An 8,489-nucleotide genomic window follows, 5' to 3' on the forward strand; every position below is an offset into this window, starting at 1 on the left:
AGGCCAACTGAGCCGATCGAGCGTACTGACCATACTGAGCGCTCCCTGATTGGCTGCAGCCGTCTTGCTCAGTGCGCTCCGTATGCTCAGTACGCTCCCAGGCCAACTGAGCCGACTGGGCGTACTGATCATACTGAGCGTTCCCTGATCGGCTGCATCCACTTCGCCGAGAGCCTCGCCCTAAATGCCACTCCAGCCAATCTGTCGCGAGTGGGCAACGCCCACTGCACCTTTGAACCAGGTGTGATGAACCGCGCCCATTCTGGGCTAGTCATAGCTCTGAAAGTGGGGCCGGCCAATAGGGATGACGAGACAGGCATGCGGGGCAGGGACCCGCATTTGCTCTGTGCGGTGGGGTACGGAGCAACGGTTTGGTTGGCTCTACGGGGTTGCTCTGTAGCTCTAGAGGCCAGGGAGCAACGGAGCAACGCTCTATGGCTCTGCCAGGGAGCAACGGAACAACGACCTGATTGGCCCGCCCTAGATAGATATATACGACGACCGTAGCCACGGTCTTAGATAGTTCTTGCTTGGTTCTTCAAGCAAGCAATACACATTTACTGCACTTATACTCTTTGAGTGGTATTCCGATTTGACTGTACTACCCGTGCGATAGGAGCTTGCCCTTTGTTCTATCTTCATAATTACCAACCCCAGCATTCTGTGGAGCCCGTGCTCCCTTGCAGACAGACGACCCTAACAGTCGAGTGGTTGTGATACTAGGATCGTAACAACTAAGTTCGTCACATACACGCATGCAGCCTCTAGGGCTATGGCGTGGCCAGTCAAAGACTGGCAGTCTATCTACCTAGTGTACTAGTAGAAAATAGAGAAAGCAAGAGCTAAGTACATCGTTAGGCACGTAGCCTTATTAACGTAATAGTTTCATAGTAATGGGGTTCCTTTGGCCAAACTTATACTGTACCACCCTCAGGCCTGAGTAATGAGGAAAGTGTAGTGTTATACCAATAGGACCAACCAACTGAGTAAGGAAATATATAGATAAGAATAAAGGAAATAGATCAATTTTTGCTGACCTCTTCTAGCCATTTCATTGTACAAATCCTCGTGCTACTAAGGAAGTCCCCTAGGGCCTTTTTTCCCTCTATGGTGTGGAATGGTATTTAGAGTGTGAGAGGGTAGTTTTTCAGAGCTTTTGTCAAAGCCTTCCGCTCTATAGTATACTTTTTGCACCGTAGTAGTAGGTGTGTGGGTGTTTGGTCCTCCAGACATCCGGGGCACTCGCTACTTTCCACTTTTCAAATCTTCGCTAGATAACTAGCTAAGAAGCCAATCCCGGTCTTCAATTGGACATAGGCTGACTGATTTGGTTGAGGTAGTAGTGGTATTGTAGGCTTGAAGTTGTAAAGATTAAGTCCCGGGCTACCCTTCTATAGTGTGTGCCTAATGTAAGGAAAGAGCACCCCAAACGCCCGGCCCGGCCCAGGCGCCACCAGCTGGCCCCAAACACTCGACCCAGGCACCCGCCAGATTGAGCCACCCAACTATGTATATAAATAGTGGCCCTCGCCTACCTTCCTTTGCGAGGGCCAGGTTGAAGTCTTTTACCAATGCTAGTCATTGCTCGCCCTCTTGTTCCCTCCATCGTGACCACCTTGATCAGGCTTACCTGCCTTCTCTTACACCTAAGCCTTTGGATTTTTGTCCTGTTGCTTCCCTATCTTCTTGGCCTAGCCAATCGGTTTTCCAGGCGTTTTTTAATAAGGTTTTGGCTTGCCTTCGTAGGTAGGCTAGTGACACATATGCTTCTTTTATTGTTTTTTCTAAGCCGGCCTTGGCTAATTGGTCTACTATCTCGTTACCAACGATTCCAACGTGGCTAGGTCACCAGTGGACTTTGACTTTGTGGCCTTTTTGGACTAGTAACCTGACTAGTCTTTGGGCCCTTTTTGCATGGTATGTGTAGCCTTCTAGCCTCTGGATTGCCGCTTGGCTATCCACGAAGATATAGAAGGTAGTAGACGTAGTAATAGACGTAGTAGACGTAGTAGTGGTAATTCTTTGGGATTCTTCTAGGGCTTTGATAATCCCGATGACCTCTGCGTCTGCCATTTTGATGGTTGAGCCCAGGTTCCACGATCTGGCTACTACAGGTGCTAAGTTCGCGCTTAGTCGGCATAGGCCGGCTGAGTTAGTGATTCCGCCCTTTATGAAGCCTTGTAACCCGTCTGTGTGGAATACTACCGTAGTAGCCTTTGCAGTAGGTGCCATAGCTGGTTTGAGGCTCTGTAGTAGTTGTAGGTGGTCCTTTTGGCTTGTCTTTTTTCCACCCTGGTTGATAGTGATTTTTGCTTGGACCTTCTGCTCCCACGGCTTTACCCAGTGCGCTAAGGGTTTCTCAATATTCCAGCTTCTTGTAACTAGTTTACTCAGCCTTGTGACGAGTCTAAATAGCTGTGTGGTGGGCTGTATGCTTGGAAGTAGGCCATAGTCATCCCATTCTTGTAGCTTGTCTCTTACTTCTTTGTAGAGGCCTTGTTTTATAGGGTGACTTTCTTGAAAAAGTAGTACTCGTAGGCTATAGTTGTTACAAGCCTTTTCGAATCGAATTAGTGTCGGTAGGATAGCTGCTTCCACTTCTAAGGCCTTGTAGAGAGAGTTTCTGAATGTAAGGAAACCACCCTCGTAACCACCATGGCCACCGCCACCAGGGCCACCCTCGCCACCATCGCCACTATCGCCACCGCTAACAGGGCCACGCACTATCGCCACTACCACCCTGGCCACGCAAGGATGACTCGTAACCCCTTTCACGTGTATATAGACCATGGCCTTCGCACACCTCTTTAGCTCAGGCCAGGTTGAAGCCTTACACCAATACCAGTCATTGCTCGCCCTGCTTGTTGCTCCTATTGTGACCACCTTGATCAGGCGTACCTGCCTTCTCTTACACTGAACGCTCCCAGCATCTGTTTTACCGCTAGGTTCTGTACCGTTGGTATTTTTGGACTAGCTCCTGCTGGTGGTAGTGGCCTTGGTTGTCCTTATAGCCTCTCTACCATATTTAGACGCCGTAGTCGGCTACTGACGTGATACAGGCTACGTATAATTGCCTTAGTGCCCTGAACGACAGTCCCTTTTGTATTGTACCGAGTCTTTGTAGGCCGTAGTAGACGGCCGTAGCCGCCTCTATCTTCTTTTCCACGTGTGTTTTGGAGTCTAGTTTTCTGTCCAGAAATACCCCTAGCCAGCGGACTACTTCTACTGGTTTAACCACTATAGAACCAATAGTTATTGAGTCCGCTATAGGTTTTCTCTTATTGTGGAAGTGTATAAGCTCTGTTCTGGCCTCATCAAATACGATAGTCTTTTCTTTAGCTAGTTAGAATAGTTGTTGTATGATCCCTTCTAGTTGTCTACAGTTCTTGGCTGCTGACGTTGACGATACCGATATACTGAAGTCGTCGATATACGATAGTTGTAAGCCCTGTTGAGCCGTAATGCTCTCGACGTATAGTAAGAATGAGATTGGCGATATTGGTGAGCCTTGTGGGATTCCAGTGTTAACTGCCGTACTTGGTTGTACGTGGCCTTCAAAGGTAAGTTGGATTTTCCAGCCACTGCAAAATGAGTCTACCCAGCTAACCAGGCTTTCTGGTAGGCCACGGTTCTTGAGTACAGTTATCAGCTGTGGTTTGGATATGTGGTCAAACGCTCCCTTCACATCTAGGAAAATCGTGGTGGTTATAGTTGACTTTTTCCTTTCTTTCTGTTGTTGTATGTGATGTAGTAGTAGTAAGACCGTGTCTATTGCAGACCTTTGTTTCCGGCCACCTAACTGTGTGGGGTTCAGCAGGTTAGAGCCATTGTTGGCTAGGTAGCTCAGTCTTGTTGCGTAGATCTTTTCTAGGGTTTTATATTACAAACCACTCAACTGTTAGGGTCGTCTGTCTGTAAGGGAGCACGGGCTCCACAGAATGCTGGGGTTGGTAATTATGAAGATAGAACAAAGGGCAAGCTCCTATCGCACGGGTAATACAGTCAAATCGGAATGCCACTTAAAGTGTATGAGTGCAGCGAATGTGTATTGCTTGCTTGAAGAACCAAGCAAGAACTATCTAAGACCGTGGACACGATCGTCGTATATATCTATTTACGTAACCAATAACAGTGGTTCCGTTGTCCCGTGGTCCCTCGTCCGGGTCACCGCCCGGCCGGACCTGTCCCGCGCCCCCGAGCTCCAGAGCTCGGAATCCTGGAACGCTCCTGATTGGCTCGCGCCAAAAGTGCATGCCCCACCTTTGTGCATAACCACAGGGAATCCGCGGGGATTCGTGACATTTTACTCAAACAGTTGAGTAAAGTTATTACCCTATAGGCCTTTGGTATGGTATAGTCTCCCTTTTTAGATTTAGGTAGTATAATTCCAACGCCTTGTTTCCAGGAGTCTGGATGGGTTCCATAGTTGAAGAGAGCTTTGTAGATTTGGTTGAATAACGTCGGTATAGCTTTGTAGGCCTGTTGTAATAGCTCGAAGTTCAACCTATCTGGGCCCGGTGCTTTAGTAGGGTTTGAGCTAAATATTGCTCTTTCCACCTCTATAGCCTCTAGTTCTGGCCATTCCCGTTTTGGGTTTTGCCTAGGCCGGGTAATAGGCTGGGAGACAGGCTGGGTGATAGGCTGGGTGACGGGCTCTGGGAATAAAGTAGTTGTAAAGGCCTTGCATTTTTCTTCAAAGGTGTTGGCTTGTTTCTTCACGCCCTTTCTACGTAGTTGATACTGGGTATTTCGGTATTATTCGTTACTTTCGTATACCTTAGGGCCTTGAACGCTTCTTTCGCCTCTGCCCTAGTTAGGAACTCTTGCCAGTGTGTTGCTTTTGCAGCCCTTATAGCATGGAAGTACGTATTTCGGGCCGTCTTATAGGTTCGTTCCTGGTTAGGGTCTTTTATAGTTTCTTTGGGCATGATGTAAGCTCTTTCGTAGAGATGTAAGTTCGTTAGACCACCAAGGTTTTGATCTTTCAGTAATCTTAAGCCTAGGGATTGCCTGATATTACAAACCACTCGACTGTCAGGGTCGTCTGTCTGTAAGGGAGCACGGGCTCCACAGAATGCTGGGTTGGTAATTATGAAGATAGAACAAAGGGCAAGCTCCTATCGCACGGGTAATACAGTCAAATCGGAATGCCACTCAAAGTGTATGAGTGCAGTGAATGTGTATTGCTTGCTTGAAGAACCAAGCAAGAACTATCTAAGACCGTGGGCACGGTCATCGTATTTATCTAATTATGGCGGGCCAGTAAGAGCACAGCTCTTACTTGCCCGGCAGGAAGGAGCTGCCTGGCACCGGGCACTGCTAGCGTGCCGGGCCATTTGCCTGGTGCCAAGACCCCTCTTGGTACCGGGCCACCTCTGATTGGCCGTCCTTCCGTTTGCCTGGTGCCAAGAGCCCTCTTGGCACCGGGCACCGTCTGATTGGCTCATCGACGAGCGGGGTCCCCAGTCATGCCTGAGGCGCCCGCCTCCTGCAGCTGGTCCAGTACGAACCAGGTTCGCCACACCTGATCTGCAGCTTCTGTGATTACTGTACTAAGTATATCAGCTGTACTGTTCCAATCCCTTTGTTGTATAGCAGTCTGGACTGCTTTTGCGGCTTCTTTTTCATTTGTGTTCAACTTTGTAGTAAATATATCCCAATTAGTCTTTTGTAGTTGTAAGAGGGTAAGAGATTGCCTGTACTAGTGTGCTTGCTAGTGGTTTTCGTTGACTTTGGCCAGCCTTGGAAGGTTATAGCTTCGTGGTCAGATCCTGTGGATTCGGTATAGTCCCAGTTATTTCAGGTAATCGATTTGAAGGGTGTAGTGAAAGCTAGGTCAATAACTGAGGTTGCTATAGAGTGCGTCTCCTCCGACTGTTAAAACGTCTCCATATACTGTAGGTACATAGGCGCCCAAGCGTTACAGCTCACCGCCCATGAAAATACCACATTTTACAGTCAAAATTACCACATTCGCTGGCTTCCCGGCTCCAAGCGCTGGCAACGCAATTGTACCGCAATTGCACCTCGCCACCGTCGCCAACGTCAACACACTTCCAAATGCGGTAAGTGAAGCTCAGGACCGTAGATTCGCTCAAATCGTTCAAATCTCCAGTAAAATGCAAAGCTGACTTCGTTGAATTCGCTTACGTAATAGGGCCAAAAATGCAATAAAAGACTACAGGCCTGCTTACACTACTCACAACTGCATGCAACTAACAGCTTTACTGATCCATGCCTTCTAAGGCCCGGGCAGTCGGCTGCGGGACCCTTCCACTTCGTGTAGGCCGTACAATACGACCTTCAGCCACTGCAGAGGCTGCAGGGACACGTGAAACTCGTGATGTTGTTGTGCTGCCCCGGCCTCCCCTGCTCCCTGAACCCCGGGTGCCACGGCGAGCCGAGTCAAGGTTGTTGACGGTACGGCGGGGAGGCGGCTGGCTAAGCTCGTCAACGTCGTCGTCGTCAACATCGTCGTCGTCATCGTCAAGGGTGGCGCCCTCCCACTGTGAGGGATTCCGCCGAATGGAAGGCATAAGCCCGGACTTCCTGCCCGGCTGAGTGGTCCGGACCCGCGGAGCGTTCGGCTCGGCTGCGAACGCCGTCGTGTTGCGAGGCCTGCCCCGAAGGTGCTCAACCCTGTCAAAGTCAAGGTACCGCAGGTACCTTTAGCAACCTCCCTATTGAGGACAGCTGGGCGGTCGATGTATTCGGCGATGACTGCTTTATGCTCAAGACCGAAAACGACTTTGGACCTCAGAAGGTTGAAGTCCCGGTCGCTCGGTAGATGATTTGTATGCTCTGTATGCTCGGGATGAAGCTCAAAGGTCCATTTTCTATCGTTAGAAACGAGGGCTTTGGCTACGCCCTGCCAAACGCAGCCTCTGTGATCGGTGGTGGTTTTGTTCACTGTTGCCCTGGATTGTTGAATTTTTCCACCTTGACAGCCAAAATCGACCCTGGTTGCGCCGAAGTCGTTGGCGTAGTTGGAGGCTCGTATTTTGAACGTATTGAAGCTCGTAGAGGCGGTCCATTCGTTCAAATTGTCGACAAGATCATCGAGGCTGTCATATTTCGTGATCAAAAGCTTATGGCCGGCAGGTGGGTTTGAGAGGGGTGGTGGTACCGGCAGCGCCGGATCGGGCGCATCGCTGAGATCGCCAAAGTCGCTAAGATCGCTCAGATCTTCAAGGGCGGCCATTTCTATCGCTAGTTAGTACTACGCGACGAAGTAACCAATGAAGAAATGAAGCCATACCGATGCATCGATTGAATGCAGTGCCGACGATGTTTTTTGGTGGTTATAGAAGGCCGGTTGCAGTGGAAACGTGAGGTTCGGTTGCGTTGTGGTAAAAAAAAATGGTAAATTACTGCGCGGCAGAATGTTGGATGTACTGGCGGGCTGGGTATGTGGCCAGGGTTAGGGTTATATGTGGTGGATTATAGTATTTGGGGACGTTTTAACAGTCGGAGGAGACGCACTCTAAAGGAAATAGATCAATCTTTCCTGGCTTCTTCTAGCCATTTCATTGTACAAATCTTCGTACTACTAAGGAAGTCCCCTAGGGCCTTTTTCTCTCGGTGGTGTAGAATAGTATTTGGAGTGTGAGAGAGTAGTTTTTCAGGGCTTTTGTCAAGGCCTTTCGCTCTATAGTGTATTTTTTGCACAGTAGTAGTAGGTGTGTAGGTGTTTGGTCCTCCAGACAACCGGGGCATTCGCTACTTTCCACTTTTCCAATCTTCGCTAGATGACTAGCTAAGAAGCCAATCCTGGTCTTCAACTAGAAGGCTCTATCATATACATTTAGTTTTTATTGCTCGTACTACCTCGCAGTTCAGGCTTGTAGATTCGTGGCTATTACCGCAGTTTTTACACTTTCTTTCTAGGTGTTGGCATGGTCCTTGTTTTTCACAACTCTTGCAGTAGTGTGTGTTACTGTAGTGGCCTTTGGCGCACCACTTACAGGCTACTGGCTGTTTGCAGGTATCTGGGTTATTCCAAATCCTTGGCATCGCCGGCACTGCGTTGTAGTGCTAAATGTCTTGTATTTTACTACCTTCAGGCCGGTTCCTTCAATATTCAGGCCCTGGGGACAGGCTTATTCATCTGCTGAGCTCTCTATTGCGAATACTATAGAGCCTGTAGCTTGTCCTTCTTTTGGCCGGACTAGCCACCTTGGTTGGCCCCGGATGTCTATCTCGTTAGACTCCCAGCATTTGTGTTTAAACTGCTTGAATTCGTTGTCTTGTAGGTAGATTAGAACGTTATGGGCTACTAGTTTCTTCTAAGTAGTAGGCTTTTTCTAGTCTACTATAGGCCAGTGTTTCACTACCTCAGTCCACTGGTCTTCAGCATCCAAGAAGGCCTCTGGGGTGTTGTTTTTGGTGGTTGTTACCACTACGTTACCCTTTTCTGTCAGGTGTACTCGGGCAACTGCGTTATATTGCAGTGCCTCGCTGAACTGGTCCCTCATTGTCTTTGGGACTAG

The sequence above is a fragment of the Lasiosphaeria miniovina genome, assembly GCF_030549165.1.
Source record: "Lasiosphaeria miniovina strain SMH2392-1A chromosome Unknown B0T26scaffold_3, whole genome shotgun sequence".
Lineage (NCBI taxonomy): Eukaryota > Fungi > Ascomycota > Sordariomycetes > Sordariales > Lasiosphaeriaceae > Lasiosphaeria > Lasiosphaeria miniovina.